This window comes from Carassius carassius, chromosome 41, assembly GCF_963082965.1.
Source record: "Carassius carassius chromosome 41, fCarCar2.1, whole genome shotgun sequence".
NCBI lineage: Eukaryota > Metazoa > Chordata > Actinopteri > Cypriniformes > Cyprinidae > Carassius > Carassius carassius.
This window is the reverse complement of record NC_081795.1, coordinates 22,589,642-22,606,984: the sequence shown is the minus strand read 5'-3', so window position 1 is coordinate 22,606,984 and position 17,343 is coordinate 22,589,642. Positions and strand designations below refer to the sequence as shown.

The following is a 17,343-nucleotide window of genomic DNA, read 5'->3' as shown; positions in this document are numbered from 1 at the left end:
AAGAAAAAAAATATTGTGGTTAGACTCGCTAACACCAATTAAAGGCATATAACATGCTGTACTATTGTTTGACTTCATATTCCATCAAAAACAAATGTATGTTAAACATTTATTGCTTTCACAAGATAAGAGAAACCACACATGGTGTCTCTTTGAAGCCAGTGCTGGCAAACCTGAGGGAGTGGAGTATTGAACTATTGGACGTGACTGTTTTGCAACTGAGCCAATCGCTCAGTCAGTCTCCCAGAGCTTGAAACAGAAAAAGCTTTCAACAACTGCAGCCATTCTTACAGTTCACATAGACAGCCAGAGAAAAGCGACAATTATGATTGTTAGTTCTTGAAATCTTATTCATTTATTTTCAGGATTATATTGTGTAGTGTAAAATGACTGCATAAATGGACCCAAATGAATGTGTTGTTGATGCATACGAGATGAAAAATGGATCTAGTGGTGGACAGGGGTTGAAAAGAGAGAGAGACAGACAGAAAAGGAAAAATAGAGAGTCTGCAGCTATAGCAAGCATTGACCTAGTTAGAAATGAGAGTCCAGGATTTGATACCCTAGAGGGGGTTATAGCTCCTAGTTTACATGCAGTCATCTGAGACCTGCTACCAGCAGTGCAATGGAAAACTGGGAAAATGCACATGTTTTGCAGCGGTTAAAATTAGAAAAGGTAGGGGAAAAAAAGAAGGAAATTCATTCTTGCATGATTCTTAGATTAGCTGAGCTGTGTTGTGGAATTTGAGGATCACATAATTTCACAGCTATTACATCGCCCTTTTTCAGTAAGCGATGATTATAATTACATATGTGAGAGCTTACACAATTTCAAAGTCAAGAGAGACATTTTGATATGACATTAGAATAGAATAGAATAGAATAGAAAAGAATAGAATATTTTTACACATCCAGCTCCAACAAGCTCACCATCATCCAGTCTGTCTGGATGAAGAAACAGAACAGACTGAGACCGACTAAATCCAGAAGAACTGGGGCAATGTCTCCAAAACACTTCAAGAAACCTGTAGATCTACTCAAAGTTTTAGGCCATCAAAAAATAATGCCTAAAATTGATTTTATTAATTAACTTATATTAACTTAACTAAATTAAATCAACATTTGGTGTGACCACACTATGTGTTAAAAAAAATAAAAAATAAAAATAAATAAAAAAAAAACCTTTTGCCCTAGGTGCACTTGCACATTGTTTTTCAGGTAGTTTTGCAGATAGGTTTTCTTTGAAGTGTCTTGGAGACATTGCCACAGCTCTTCTGGATTTAGTCTGTCTCATTTTGTTATTTTTCATCATGTTATTCCAGACAGACTGATGATGATCAGATCAGATTTCTGTGTGGAGCACTGGCTGTTTTCAGACTCCTTGTGCAAACAAAAATCTCACTGGATTATTACAATTAATGGCAAAAAATAATGTGTGGAAATGTAAACTGATATTTACTACTGACACACTACAGCAAAAGATAGAAATAACTGACTTAAAACCATTTTTTTGTTGGTGAAAATACTAGGGTCCGAAGACTTTTGCACAGTTCTGTATATAAATCTAATACACTTTGTGGAAAATAATTAATCATGTTCTTAAAGCAAATTAATGAAATTGAGACTCATCTCATGACTAGGCCTATATGGGATCTGCATCCCCATTATTCAGTAGAAATCTTCACAGATTTCCCTGTGAGTTCCCTGCCCTCTGCAATATTTTAGTATGTTGTCAAATTTTAACTTGCTTTCCTCTATTACCAGTGACAGTAAATGACCAACTAACAACATATTTAACTCCAGTATCATCTGCTGATGCTCCACGTGGGTGACAGAAGGCTGGACAACATGTTCCCAGCTAATCAATGTTAAATCCAGGATCCAGACTGCCTGTTCCTCAGGGGATGAGAGCACTAATCAGGGATGATTAAGGTCAGAGTTCCTGGTAAACCCTGGACTTGGATTTCTCAACCCACTCAGTACCCGGTCGACGCAAGACCATACATGTAAATGGAGTTTGAATACAAGAGCCAGGAGTCATGCAAGGACTAGATGCATAAATCTCCAAAAACTTATCAAGAACATGTCCATCTTGCATTTTGCAAAATCAACAGCAATAAATAACTTATATTTAGTATTAAGAAAATGATGAAATAAACACGTTTATGTCGTTAAATGGTTGCATTCCCCACACATCATGCATCCTTTGCCTTTCATTCTTTTTGCTTCTTACTCTTTTTTCAGTGCCCTTCTTCAATTATTAGCATGAATAATTAATTAGCAGTGCAGCCCCGGTACTGTACCAAGACACAAGACAATAACCTTTTCCACTTCACATCCATTTCCAAAATGTGCCGAAAATGACAATGAAAAATACCCAAGATGTTCTGGGTGTATAAATGAACTAAAAGCTTATGAAGATGAAAATACTGAAATTTGATCCCTCAATTTCAACCATCACAACTGTCAGTGATGCATCTGTTTCATGTTTTAATTTAACTTAATCCTAAATTTAAAAAAATATATATATATCTTTTTCTCTTTATTTATTTCTTCTCTTTCTAGCGTTGTATGTTCTCTTTCTAGCTTGTACTTACTTGAACAATGCCTAAAACTTCGTATTACAAGAACTTCCTTTAGCTTGCCTCTTTAAGAAGAATCGCTTTATGTATTCCCCAACTGTAAGTCGCTTTGGATAAAAGCGTCTGCAAAATGACTTAATGTAAATGTAAATGTAAATGTCATGACTCTGCTGTTTGGGTTGCGTTCATAGTCTTGTGTCACTCAAGCAAACAGACAGCCTCTCATATTTCCTCCATAAATTATTTAATTTTGTTGCAAACCATGCAAAAAAATGGCCGGCAGCCACAGAAATTATTCATCTATATTTCAAAAGGATAAATGCATTGTGCATGATGTGCTGTATGAAATAATCATGCATTTGGAGTGAGGCTGATACTGCATTCTCTGTGCATGATTTACTGTGGATGTTGGGTAAGTCAACATGAAAATACATTTGCTTTCTTATTTCAGGTTGAATTTATTTTAATGCAAAAGTGATTCTTGATATTTCTTCTGCAATATATCAGAATAAGCACAAAATATAACACAAAATAATAATTAAATACTGACATCATAGAAATGCAGATTTGTATGGAGACCCTAAAGGTACATGGTGTTGGAAAAAATATGGAGTGGAAGGAAGTAATAGATTTTTATTGATTTATTTTTTCTGCAAAAGAATGCAAAATATAATATATATAATAAATAATTTTCCTCCCAGCTCCATGCCCCTTTTGGGGCTCCGTAGATGTGGACCTGTGCAAATTATTGCCAGAAGAACTTGTGCTCCCACAATGCAACTGTTCCAACTCAGTTGAGAAAGCAGTGTATGTGTTCTTCAAAGACTGGTAATATGAATTCAGAGGCTTGTCATCTCTGGACTGACAACAGGAGTTTTCTGTTGCATGCTGGGAAAGTGGGGAGAAAGTGAAAACATTGAAATTAATTTCAGATTCGGTGGATTACTTCACACTTCTATGGGCTAGTAAAAGTTCACTTCAAAAGTGAACGCAGGATGAATTTCAGAGAAATTGAAATGCCTCATGAACCACTAAAAGCACTGACTTTAAACATAAAAGCAATGATTGATAATCATTTTTTCTAAATAATCGAGATATCCCAGAATTCTGTTCATAAAATAGTACACAATATAGACAGTGGCAGGTATTACCTTATTTACAGTGATTCGGTAAAAAAGCTGTGTTCGGTAGCACAGCTCTCATGATAGTTTCATTGATATTATTAACGGAAGTGTGCAAGCTGAAGAGGAGAGCAAGAGCAATCATGACCCAATTACAGCACTTGCTCAACTAGAGCAATTAACACATCTATATCAAATGAGTTCAATTAGTGAACCAGGTCCTCTCGAATGCATAAAGAGACAAGAGGATATTCTGCTGTGCGAAGCGTTGGCATTTAGTACACAATAGCATATTTCTAAAAAAAATGTAATGCCCACAAATAACCAGTGCTGACTCAAGATTCTAGCATTCATGCAACATTCTTAATTTTTTATTTTATTTTATTACTATTCTTTTTTATTATTATTATTTTTTTTAAATAATATCATGTTTCTTTAATTAAATCAACTGAGGTCAACCAAAGCTGAATTATTTTAAAAGGAGCATCACAGTGTAATGTTATACACATATTTTGCGATCTGGTTCTAACAGCAGGGCTGTTTGGTTATTTATTACTGTGTAAAGATGTGGTAAAAAATTGTAAGTCATGGTATGAATTAGGTGAAGAAATTGGAAAACTGGTAGGTTATGATGACTTATGTATGGCAAACAATATTGTATTGGATATGGTGGTACAGTAGATGTTCAGATTTGTCCATAATTGCTTGTGTTTGTCCATAATTGGTTGTGTTTTCAGCTGGAGTTTGAAAATGGTGACATGTCAAAAGACAAAACAAATGATGACTAATCTGACCTCGCATAAGAGTTGATATCAGATGCACAGGCACCGGATTTTAATAGGGTCTGTTCTCAGCGATTATACTCATTCAATTTGATCAGTGCCAGATAAGTATCAGCATCTGAGACCAATCTGTGGAGGGGAAATTAACACTGATGTAATAAGTTCCATTCGTCATTATTAGAGAGATACACTGACAGCTAATGTCATCATATCTCCCATAAAGCTCACATACACACATCAAAAAGTCACTACAAGTGCATGTGTGGCTCTTCGTTCTAGCCCTGCATCATATGCTTGAACAACTAAGTGTAAACACTGTGGCTCTACGGCACCAGCTTCCCAACCTGCTCAACATTCACAAACAGCATTGCAAACTTGTGTGGTTGGAACTAAAGCTCAACCGGCGATGCAAAGTTTGTCAGTTACATGCTTGATGTTGATATGATTTTAAAAAAAATTCTGTTGTTCTTGTCAATCAACTATTATAATCTGACATGTTTTGTGTTCTTGAATCTATTCATTAGCACAGTGGTTCCCAATCCTGGTCCTGGAGAACCCCCAACACTGCACATTTTAGATGTCTCCATATTCAAACATGTAGTTTCATAACAAGGTTCGGGAGGAGCACGTCAGATACTTAGCCTAATTAGCACAGGTGGAGCCACTTAAGATAATCAACCTTAGGCAGAGGTGGAAAGTAACGAATTACATTTACTCGCGTTACTGTAATTGAGTAGCTTTTTTGTGTACTTCTACTTTTTTAAGTATTTTTTTTAATCTGTAATTTTACTTTTACTTAAGTATATTTAGTTTGAAGTATTGTACTTCGCTACATTTTAAAACACATTAATTACTGAGTAAAAAAAAAAATCGCTCCCTGGAAGCTATGTCAGTAAATAATGGGCAGGAGGGCAAACTGGCGCTAAAATCACAAGACAGATGCAGACGGACAAAACAGGCGTTAGTGGTGCAGACACCGCTGAAAACGAAACCCCGTCATATTCTGAAGTTGAACTTGAAGGAAATGAAGTGAACCCCTGCCCATATTTATACTCTATTATGCTGTGTATGCTGTGCTTGCCTAGGGAGACCAAACTAGCAGTTTATAAAATCTCGACAAGACATCAACCCCACGTAATGTAAAAAAAAAAACAACGGTCAAATATGTACTATTGTGTATTATGTATTGTGTTAATCAGCTACAAGTCGGCTGACTCGATTTTCTTCTCATACATTCCCGCAGCGTCACAGTGCATTTCCCTAAAGAAGCCGAGCGACTTCAATGGGGCTTTCTTTGAACAGTTTTTTTCTGTGCTCCGAAGCTAGACGGTCATTGGATAAATGCTGCGATTATGTCCCGCCCACGGACGCTCAGCGTCTCTGGAGGTGAATGAAGACTGGGCTTCCGCGTGATGATTGGAGGATCTGTCGATCTCCTTTTGACTGACAGCGGTCTGCACCATAAGAAGTCGGTGAAGCTGTTTCACGCTCAGTCCCATGATCGCGGATTTCTCAAGTGTATTCGAAAGACAAACTGCGGCAATATTTCTTGATATTTGTAAAATGCAGAACCACCACAAAATTGAATTGGTAACTAAGATTGAAAATGTGCGCGCGCACGCACACACACACACACACACACACACACACACACACACACACACACACACACACACACACACACACACACACACACTATAGCCATCTAGTGGTTAAAGTGATTTATTACCATTTTTAAACTGAATTTCCCCAAAAATGGGCAAAAATCTTACATTAAACCTTATAAAATTATCCATGGTATCCCCATGTATGAAAGTTAGAAATCTGGGTCTTTTATGAAGTGAATTTTACCTGAAATGCTTTTTTCTTTTTTTGTAAAAAAAAAAAAAGCCTATTTAAATAAATATTTATTTATTTATAGAAATGTAAAAGATTTAAATCCTCCAAAAACTGTACAAAGTTTAGTAAAAACATAATTGAACAGAGTAAAATTATATTTGTAAAAAATTTAAATATTTTACTATTACAAAATGAAATGTTATTGTCTGAGGTCAAAAAGACCCCGAGTGTCACTACAAATGAAGACCATCAGAGGGTTATAATGTAGGCCGAAAATGAGCTTCCCCTCTTTGAAAGACCAGCAGCCGCCAATGATATATATATATATATATTTATATTTATATTTATTAAATATATATTTATATTTATATATATATATTTATATATATATATATATATTTTTTTTTTTTTTTTACAACAGGACAGCAAACTAAGAGACTTGCGTTTTAGACACCATATTGCCGGTTTTTGCTCTATTTCTACAACAAAAATTTATTCCAAACACAGCCACCAAAGCAAAATTTTGCATCTCTGAGCAACATGACAGTGTTTCGTTTCTGAATGAATCAACCGTTTAAATGATTTGGTTCAATCGCAATGACTCACTTATTAACAGTGACTTGCTGACACATACTGGCCATTTTAATTTCACATTTAAAGTATCTTTTGATTTTTTTTTTTTTTTATAATTAAGTTTTTATAATTTCAAATGAGTATTCAACATTTTATGTCTGGCATATCAAAACATTATTCATGCATTGGTAACTGCAGGTTAAATGCATTCTTGTCCTGCACTAAACAGTGTGTAAATACATCTAAATGCCACGTCCGATGAAGCTTTTGCATTTCCTCTGTATTGAAAAGATGAGTTTGTTGATAATGATTTGCCTGGTAACAGCCCAAATGTTTTATTATTCTAAATAACTGATTCCTTTAATTAAAAACAACTAGTTTGAGGTTAATATACCTATCCCAGGGGTGTCAAACTCAGTTCCTGGAGGGCCGTAGCCCTGCAGAGTTTAGTTCTAACCCTGCTCCAGCACACATATCATGTAGTTTTCAAATAAACCTAAATGATTAGATTAGCTGGATCAGGTGTGTTTAATTAGGGTTAAATCTAAACTGTGCAGGACTGTGGCCCTCCAGGAACTGAGTTTGACACCCTTGGCCTGTCCCATTTTGACTCCCTCCCACTGTTAAAATGTAACTAAGTCATTTTTACTCCGAGTAAATTTTAAATGAGCTACTTTTTACTTTTACTTGAGTTGATTTTTTAGACTGGTACTTTTACTTGTACTTAAGTAAAATTTCATTAATGTAATGGTACTTTTACTTGAGTAGAATATTTTTGTACTCTTTCCACCTCTGACCTTAGGGTATAAATAAAGCTGAATTAGCCTACCTGTCTCCATTGATGGTTTATCAGCATCCCGGTTCGCTCTGTCTGTCATCTTATCACAGACCCAATTTTCCTTCCAGCGTGTAGATCCATACCGGGGATTTTTCAGATCTGCTACTTTTGCTGATACCCATGATCATTAAACACAGCCGTTGAGCACCATCAAACGTCATCGCGACAGCTGCTCTTCTCGCCAAGCCACACGTCATGGCCAATAGACCGTGCAAGCCCGAGCTCGCCTCGCTTGACACCACGATTGATCTGATCAAGACATGGCTCTCCTCGAGCGCTGGAATCACAGCAGCAGCAGGCATTCAACCAGCCTGGGCCGCACCTCAGTTCTTACTGCAGTAAGCCTCTCTCACTTCCCGCCGCGGCTCAGCCTTTCACCGCGGCTTTTCCGGCCGAGGCGCAGTTTGAGGCCGGCGACACACTGGATGCGTGGCGCAAGCGTCTCAGCTGCGTGGCGTGTCTGTTTTTAATTCGGTTCCCATGTAAACAGGTTAGAGCTTGCAGACTGCCTGCGTGAGATGTGCGTCTCAGACGCGGCTCGAGCCGCGCGGAAAATGCGTGCATGCCAGAAATAGAACCGAAGCCTATTTTCACGCGACACGCGAGCGTGTTGGAAGCGTTTCCAGGCAAAATAGAATAGGAAAATGTTTATATGCCATTTTGTACACAAATGCATATTAATAAAAAAAATGACATTTTGATGTTTGAAAGTCTATAGGTTGACAAATTCAGATATAAATGTAATTTAAAAAATAAATAAATAATTATCGATTTTCAAATATTGCACCTGTCAAACATAGTCTATTTTGCCGTCAATACTGTTGACGGTGTCCTTTATCAGTAGGCATAGGTGTAGGTGTGTAAAAAAAAAAAAAAAAAAGTGTCATGAAGACAAGAGCCTGGTCTGTCGGCGGCCTCCCTCTACAGCAGCAGCAGCGCGCCAGCGCCGCGTCAGGCATGGTTCTGGTGTGTAAAGACACAGAAAACGCGAGGCAGCCGCCACGCTCCTGACATGCAGCAGAAATACCGCGCAGCCAGTGTGTCCTCCTCTAGCGGCGCAGACCGTGCATCGTAAATCAATACATTTTCAGGTGAAGACGCTAAATACAGGTTTCACAGCTAGAAAGAAGTGCGGGAGCTGAGTGGAGTTCCTATCACATCGGTATGCGGAATTTCAGATCCGATTTGAGCCTCGGATGCGTTCAAATATTTGAACTTCTGCAACTAGACCATATGCGAACGCCCGACCAGATGTGATGTATTCTAATCAAATCTATCGGTGCGAGGTCAGAATTACCAATATTTTGTTAACTTTAACATTATTCTTCAAACACAATTTATGTAAAATGGTGGTTTATAATAATTATGGGAGAAATAATTATTAAACCATTATTTACGTTGATTAGCCCCATAAAACCTACTGTTTTTATTTTGGGGGTCATCTGATTTGTGACGATGTATTCATACATTATATACATTATATTCATTAAAATTATTAATTTTACCATGGTGAACATGCCAAGGTAACTTTGCTGGTCGTTGCTGCACGACCAGTTTGAAAGTTCTGCACGACTGCCGCTAGAGGGAGAAATGTGACAATCGTGTCCGAATGTCGTATGCCATGGAAAGGTGGCTTAAAGTTTGTTAAATGAGGTTATGACGTAGTTCTGTCGGATGACGATGCCATTTTTACCACGAAGCCAAGGCATTTTTTCCAGAGTCGTCATCCACACTGAAATGTCCAAAGATATTATCTGCCTTACCGTACATTTTTAAACCTCACCTAGATTATACAGACATAAGTTTCATGCAATTATTCTGGCAGGACCAATTTATTTAGGGACATATTTCACCATTTACTGGCGTGATCACTTAGAATTATCTAATACACCACTACCCTCGTTTTGCCGCAGGACAGCAAGTGTGAGTAAAATTCTGTTGTCTTTCTAGGACTGTAATATGAAAAGCATGCAAGTAAATATCTTTAGAAACTGCTTGGAAGTGAACAGCACATAACTGCAATTAATGTCATTGCCATAATCATGTCTATTGGTTTTACAAGACTAAATAATATTCATAGTTTTCAGAAGCCTCTGTTTCCACAGTCTATACTACAACGTGAAACCAGTGTTCCAAATTTATCCATTTTGGAGGCTGTTAAAAAGGCCGGAAGGCCAAAACAAGAGGAATGATGCTTTTCCAACAGGAACGTACTAATGTGGACAAGGCTTAAGGAATTGTCAAATTAGACAACCAATTGCTAAGCTGGCCACACAGCAGGCTATGCATTCATTTTTAGGTTGCCCCATCAAATGTTACTAACCTGTCTACTCTTTCCACAGCCAAGGAGGGGGAAGTCGTGGCCTAGTGGTTAGAGAGTTTAACCCCTAACACTAGGGTTGTGGGTTTGAATCTCAGGCCGGCAATACCATGACTGAGGTGTCCTTGAGCAAGGCACCGAACCCCAACTGCTCCCCGGGCACCGCAGCATAAATGGTTGCCCACTGCTCTGGGTGTTTGTTCACGGTGTGTGTGTGTTCACTGCTGTGTGTGTGCACTTTGGATGGGTCAAATGCAGAACACGAATTCTGAGTGTGGGTCACCATACTTGGCTGAATGTCATGTCACTTTCACTTTTTTTTCCACTTTCAACAACTACAGCAGCCGAAGCCAGCTCCGCAGGCGGCCAAAGCAGCTATCTCTCCTCCTCTTCTCATGCTCCCCTTTACTTCTCTGTTTTCCGTATCTCCTCACTGCCGCAGCAGTGTCTGCTCCCGCAGGAGCCTTTTCTGTATGTGCCACAGCAGTGTCTGCTTCCGCAGGAGCCTTTTCCGTGTCTCCCCACTGCCGCAGCAGTGTCTGCTCCCGCAGGAGCCTTTTCGGTATCTCCCCACTGCCGCAGCGGTGTCTGCTCCCGCAGGAGCCTTTTCTGTATCTCCCCACTGCCACAGCAGCGCCTGCTCCCGCAGGAGCATATATATATATATATATATATATATATATATAAAATTAATTTATTTAAAAAAAATCCTTGAATATGCACATCAAAGGTTGCAATTTTTCTGATTTTCATTACGTTAAGCCATTTCACTGAAATAAGCTGTTCAGTTTTCCCCAATAGATGACGTGAATTCGAACAAGGGTTCATGATCAGCTTCGATGCCCCACATTCTCAGTTGCATTAGCCATTAGCCATTTCAGCTCTGCATAACTCGCTGTTTTCAAACATAATCGCCTGAAAGAGAGAAAAAAAAAATTTCTTTGCTTCTGGCAAAAGTCGACATCACCTCCGCTTCAAAGTTATGCCTATTCATCCTAGGTGGTGGTGATAGTATTATGTTTAGATTATAGTCAAGACGATATTAGGCTCATTCTCCTATTAATGTATTTTATTATCATTATTAGGTGGCCTACTATAATTCAGCTACCAAACTGCTCCGTTATTCCATTTCACGCTTGCCCGTGCTTGCAAAGGATGATTTGAGCCTGTAGGCGGTGAAGAAGTCTCAATCCACAAACAGACACACATCGTCTGCAGATACAAGGTATTTCATTGCACTTTAACAGGTTATCTGGTATGCGCAATATTTTAAACAAGCCTCACTAACTGAGTTTAATGGCAAACTTTACTCCAAATATATGAACTTTCCTGTTTTGAATACTATATTTAACACATTCGTTTAAGTCCATATTAGGGTTTAATTGTTGAACTTTAAATGAAAATGAAATCCACTATTGTTTTCACCATTGACCGATTTGCAGATCATTTAGACAGATAACTTCCGTGTGCAGATGCGGCACATTTTTCACAAGACAAGCGAGATGACAGTAGTACCCGACTACATGAATTAGCTGTTTTAAATATAGTAATTTTATATTTAATGTCAGTTCATCAGTGCATCTGAAAGTATATATTCTTTAGACTATCGGTGATTCCATAGGCTCTCTTTCTTTCACCTGCATGGTTTAAAACAGCAAATAGTCATGCCATGACAAGTACAGAGTCTCTCTCTTAATCCACCCAAGCACGATTACATCGTCGATACGTATCGTCGATTTCACGCGCTGACAAGATGACGATTGACAATGACCATATCGATGATTCATGGCACTTATTTGGCGTACACTGGCACAGGAAATTCAATTTATTTTTTGTACACTTGATTTGATTTGTCTTTATTGTCTCCTGATGGAGAAATTTGTCTTGGGCATTCGGGATAACAGATGCACACAATATACATATAACACAACCCACACCCCTTATTTGTTCTTATTCAATATTTTAATAGAAAATTTAAACCTATTCAGTCTACAGTTTGGTAACCTGTACCTTCTACCTGAGGGCATCATCTCATACTCACTGTAGAGGACATGATTCGGATCGTTAGTAATTTTTAAACTTTGTTTCCTCACCGCCTCCTCAAAAAGCTCATTAAGAGTGGTCGGTGGCAATCGTCCAATTATTTTTCCCGCCCTTTTAATCAATGTTTGGAGCTGTGATTTTAGTTTAACTGACAGGTTACCAAACCAACCTACCATACCATATCGGACAATAGACTCAATAGTTGCCTTATAAAATAGTAATATAATATCCTTGTCAACACCATGAACTCTTAGTTTCCTCAAGAAATATAGACGCTGACATATTCTTGAGGAAACATACTCCACTTGATTTGACCACTGTAACTGTTTGTCTAATTGAATTCCTAAATATTTATATGTTGTTACTTGTTCAATCGGTACTCCTTCAATTATAATAGGGCTTTGATCGCCTAAAGACCTAGGGTCAAAAATCATTTCTTTGGTTTTATTAACATTAAGGAGCAAGTAATGCTTATTGCACCACTTAACCATCTCCTCTATCTCCTGTATGTAAATACCAATGTCTGATTTGTTGTAGAGTAAACTAAGTATGGCCACTTAATTTTTCAAATACAATGACTGACTGCACCAAGATTTTCTGACTTGTTATCCGAAGCAGCTCATTGGATTTGTCAAACAATTATGCAAGTAATCCTCATAGCGTCTACCCTTTAGACAACCAAATTGTTCTTAGTATTGAACCCCCTGTCAGGCACTGCAAGAGTGCTCCCGGTTGAGCCAACCTTTGCCTTTTCCGTTCAAAAAAAACAAAAAAAACAACAAAACAACAACAACCCTCCTTCACTGTCTGGCCAAATACTGGCCATTCAACTTTACCTTTCTGTCTTACGTTCGGAGAGGCTTTCCCATTTGATGTCATGAGTATTTACCTCCCATCAGACGCCGGTGAGAGCCTCCCGTCTAGACCACATTACTTTTTCCTTTCTACGGTCAGCGAGGCTTACCCATTCGACGCCGTGAGTATTGAGCTCCCATCGGACGCCGGTGAGAGCCTCCTGGTAACACAACTTTACCCTTTCCGTCTTACATCCGGAGAGGCTTACACCTTCGATGCCTTGAGTATTGAGCTCCCATCGGACGTCGGCGAGAGTCTCCCAGCCACATAAACTTTACTTTTCCATGCTACGGTCGGGGAGGCTTACCCGTTCGGTGCCTTGAGTATTGAGCTCCCATCGGACGTCGGCGAGAGTCTCATGGCCACCTAACTTTTCGTTCCTGTTTGACGGGTGACGGTGCTCGCTGTACGACGACAAGAGTCTCCACCTCCCAACAAACTCTGTCCAAATCTTTCCCCCCCGCCTGGTGAGGCTTACACGTTCGATGTTCTGAGTCCTGATCTCCCATCGGATGCTGCGAGAGCCCGCGCAGTCGAGTTTTCCTCTTCCTGTTCCCCGGCCGGCGAGGCTTACCCGTCTGATGCCGTTGAGTATTGTGCTCGTGTCAGATGTCGGCGAGAGTGCTCCCGGTTGGGTTTTCTTTACTTGCTGCCCACAAACAGGTCTTATCCATCTGATGCCGTGAGTATTGATCTCCCGTCGGGTGTCGCAAGAGTCCTCTTTGTCGGCGGCCCAAAGCCTGTTTATCTGCTCAACTGAGAGGACCTACACGTCCATCGTCCTGAGTCTTGATCTCCAGTCGGAGGCTTCATGGGTCCTCTCGGTCAGTTATCTGCCCTGGTTGCCCACTGACTAGCAGGGCTCATCAGCCAGTAGGGCCCGTACGCCAACACCGTGACCTATTCCAGTCAAGGCAACTCGGGCCCTCCTGGTCGGGCTATCAAATCACGTTGCTCCTCCGCTATCGGCCGATAGGGCTCATCCGTTCCAATGCAGTGAGGTGCTCCAGTTGTGCAACGGCTCGAGCCCTCCCGACCGGGCGCCCCAAATCATGTATTCCGATACAAGCAGCCGGTAGGGCCTATCTCTCCAAATAGGTAAATTTTCTCCCACTGGAATACATAGGCTCTTCCGACCTGCCAACCAGCTGACTTTCTAAATATCAGCCCCCGCCAGATCTCAACGCTATTGTGGGGGGGTCCTTAGTCTGGAGGCTGTCCTTTCCGCTATTGCCTTTTGGGGGGTACTCTAGGTTCGGGCCATTCCCGAGCTCGGAGCCCCTTCCCCGGACAGCACGCCAAATATGCATTATAATACTTCAGCTAATTATATGTAAGTGTGAACTTGTGAAATGGAAATGTAGTTTCGTAACAAGGTTCGGGAGGAGCACGTCAGATACTTAAGATAATCAACCTTAGGGTATAAATACAGCTGAATTAGCCTACCTGTCTCCATTGATGGTTTATCAGCATTCCCCCCTCCACCCCATCTCCTCCACTAGAGTTCATTTTACTCTAGTGGAGGAGGGGGGGGGGGGGGGTACTCTGGGTTCGGGCCATTCCCGAGCCCGGAGCCCCTTCCCCGGAAAATGGTATATGACACATTCCAGATGATGCGCTATACCACAGAGTCTTGGAATTGTACATGTGCTTCATTTGTAACATCATATTCAGATGGAAGTTTCTAAGCATTTTCTAAATATTATATTGTCCTAGTTATTAAACATTAAATATTTTACTGGTGAAACCTGCCTATTCCATATGAACGTGCTAATCACTTGAGCAAGTTATGCTGTATGCAAATATATATTCACAACTTCTGTAACAGCAGCGGAATTTGAAGTAGAAGGCGGATTGACACTTAAATTACAATAACACTTTCTTTGTACAGGAATTCCTTTTGCAATAGTTAGAAACGTTAAGAAACATTTAATGTTGTTAAATGGGTCGTATGTTGCTAAAAAGAACATTATTTTGTTTATTTGGTGTATTGAAATTTTTAATGCTCTTTAAGTTTAAAAAACACATTATTTTCCACAATGTACATTATTGTTTCTCCTCTATGCCCCGCCTTTCTGAAACGCGTCGATTTTTAAAAAGCTCATGGTTCTGAAAAGTGAGGTGTAAGTTGATTAGCCAGTAATCTAGTACGTTGTGATTTGCTGAATGCCTCATGCATGTGACGAAAATGTTACGCCCCTTAACATACTGTGATGCAGTGAGTCCGGGCATGAAAAGACAAAACCAATAAAACCCATTACTAACGAGGCATTTGTTACATCCAGTAAGGACATAATTAGTGATTATAAGGACTTATACTGTCTTTTTACGCATTGGGTTTCATATTGCGATGTGTAATCCATGTCTGCATTTGTGGTCAGGGAAACAACAAACAACAAGCGCTAATCTACACTGCTTAAAACTCGCATTTGAATCATCAGTGGCAAATTCTTTAACAGTGGTGTATAAAGTACCTGAAAGCCATACTCAAGTAAAAGTACAGATATCTTACCAGAAAATTACTTTGGTAGAAGTTGAAGTCACTGTTTAGAATATTACTTGAGCAAAAGTCTTAAAGTATGTGATATTTATTGTACTTAAATACTAAAAGTATTTTTTTAATCTTAAATGTACTTAAACAGGCAAGAGTGGAAAATGATAAGCAAAAAATATTTTCATGTCATTTTTTTACATCATCTGAGCTTAAGTAAAACATATCCAAAAGAATTTTTGAAATATTTTATATATTTTGGATTTTATGAGTTGTGACTCCCAGGTCACGTTGCCTGATTAGGGTATAAAAAAGGACCAAGTCATTAATCTGTTAACTGTTACTGGCCTACTTGCCACTGCATGCTTAAAACAATTATATCCTATACTTTACCTGATGCAATCTTGACAAATTATATCATTCAAAAGCTTACGAACTCAAGATTCAGCCTGTGAAAACCATTTTGAAATCGGACCTTGCTTTACCATAAAAATGGTACTGTTTTACCCCCCATTTTTAAAATAGGCATTAAAGTGCACTATCCAAACTTAAATGGCTGTAATTTGTGAACACTTTGGAATATAAACCTAAGGTTGGTCTCTTTTTAAAGAAGAAAATTAGCAGATTGTGGCAAAAAAAATTTCAAGAAATTGAAGTATCAAAAAGTTATAGAAGTTTAAATGTACTGTAAATAATATGCGCTATATTAATTTTATTATATTTTTATTTATTATAAATATTTTACATAACAGGTTTTACTCTAAAATTGGTATAAAATTAAAGCCTTGTGTCTAAATAAGTTATGTTACAAATTTGAAGTTGATATGAAAAAAATTGAGGTTCATGTGAGATTTTATTTAGGGCGTCATACCACACACATCCACTGGGAGTCATCAAAACTATTTTGAATTTTGCTAAATGATTTTTTTCTCTAGATTTCTCTGTGAATTTCACTTCTATCTCAAAATAACCACCAAATATGAAATCCTGAGACTCAGACCTTTCCAATGATATGTTTGTTGCCAAGATTATAAAAAGTTTTGGTTCTAGAAGACCGTAATGCATAATGTTTTATGACACTTGACCCTGCCCACTAAGGGGGAGGTGACCGCCATTAGATTTTAAAGTACTTTTATTTCCATGGTAAAGCAATGTCCGATTCCAAAATGGTTTTCACAGGATGAATCTTGGGCCTCTAAGCTTTCAAATGATATATGATTTATGATGATTACTAAAAGATTTAGTAAAAGACAACAGAGAAAAAGACAACAACAAAAAGAGTGCCAAGCATCCCACAGGGCCTCACCTAGTGGGTGGTGTCAGGTTTTGTATTACACAATTTATTTGAACTACTTTATATAAAAAAAAACTTTTCTAATCTTGACAAAACACATATCATCAGAAAGTTCTGAGTCTTACGGTCCCATCTGCCAACTGTTTTTTGATATTGAGACTGAAATGTATAAATTGGATACAGGAGAATGCATAAAAAAACACCCAGTGGCTATTTTTGGTACAACGTCTAAAAATCTCATCGGAAGTTACATTTTGTGATATCAAATTAAAATTTAGAACACAAATTGGTTAGACATATGACTTTGATTTGATAGTAATTTTAGAGTAAAAATTATTTAGTAAAATATATATTTTATATAAAATATTTAGATTACATTTGATTTACAGTAAATGTAATCATTTTTTGAAGTTACTTCTTCTACTTTTTTTTAAAACAAGACCAAATTTATGTCTATATTCCAAAACATTCTTAAATTACAACCATTTAAATTTAGTGTAATGTTACGTATATTCTCAATATACTGAATACTCTCTTTTTTTATACCCTAAACAGGCAACGTGACTCAGGAGTCACATACATTTCAAAACGTGCTAAATAACAAC

General features: G+C 38.4%; 1 protein-coding gene across 4 annotated transcripts in view; it reads right to left on the bottom strand.

Moving 5' to 3' along the window:
* The window catches only part of LOC132122962 (cell adhesion molecule DSCAM-like), a 141,148-nt gene that overhangs the window by 55,442 nt on the left and 68,363 nt on the right, over nucleotides 1-17,343 (bottom strand). The gene's annotated exons all lie outside the window — the stretch shown is intronic.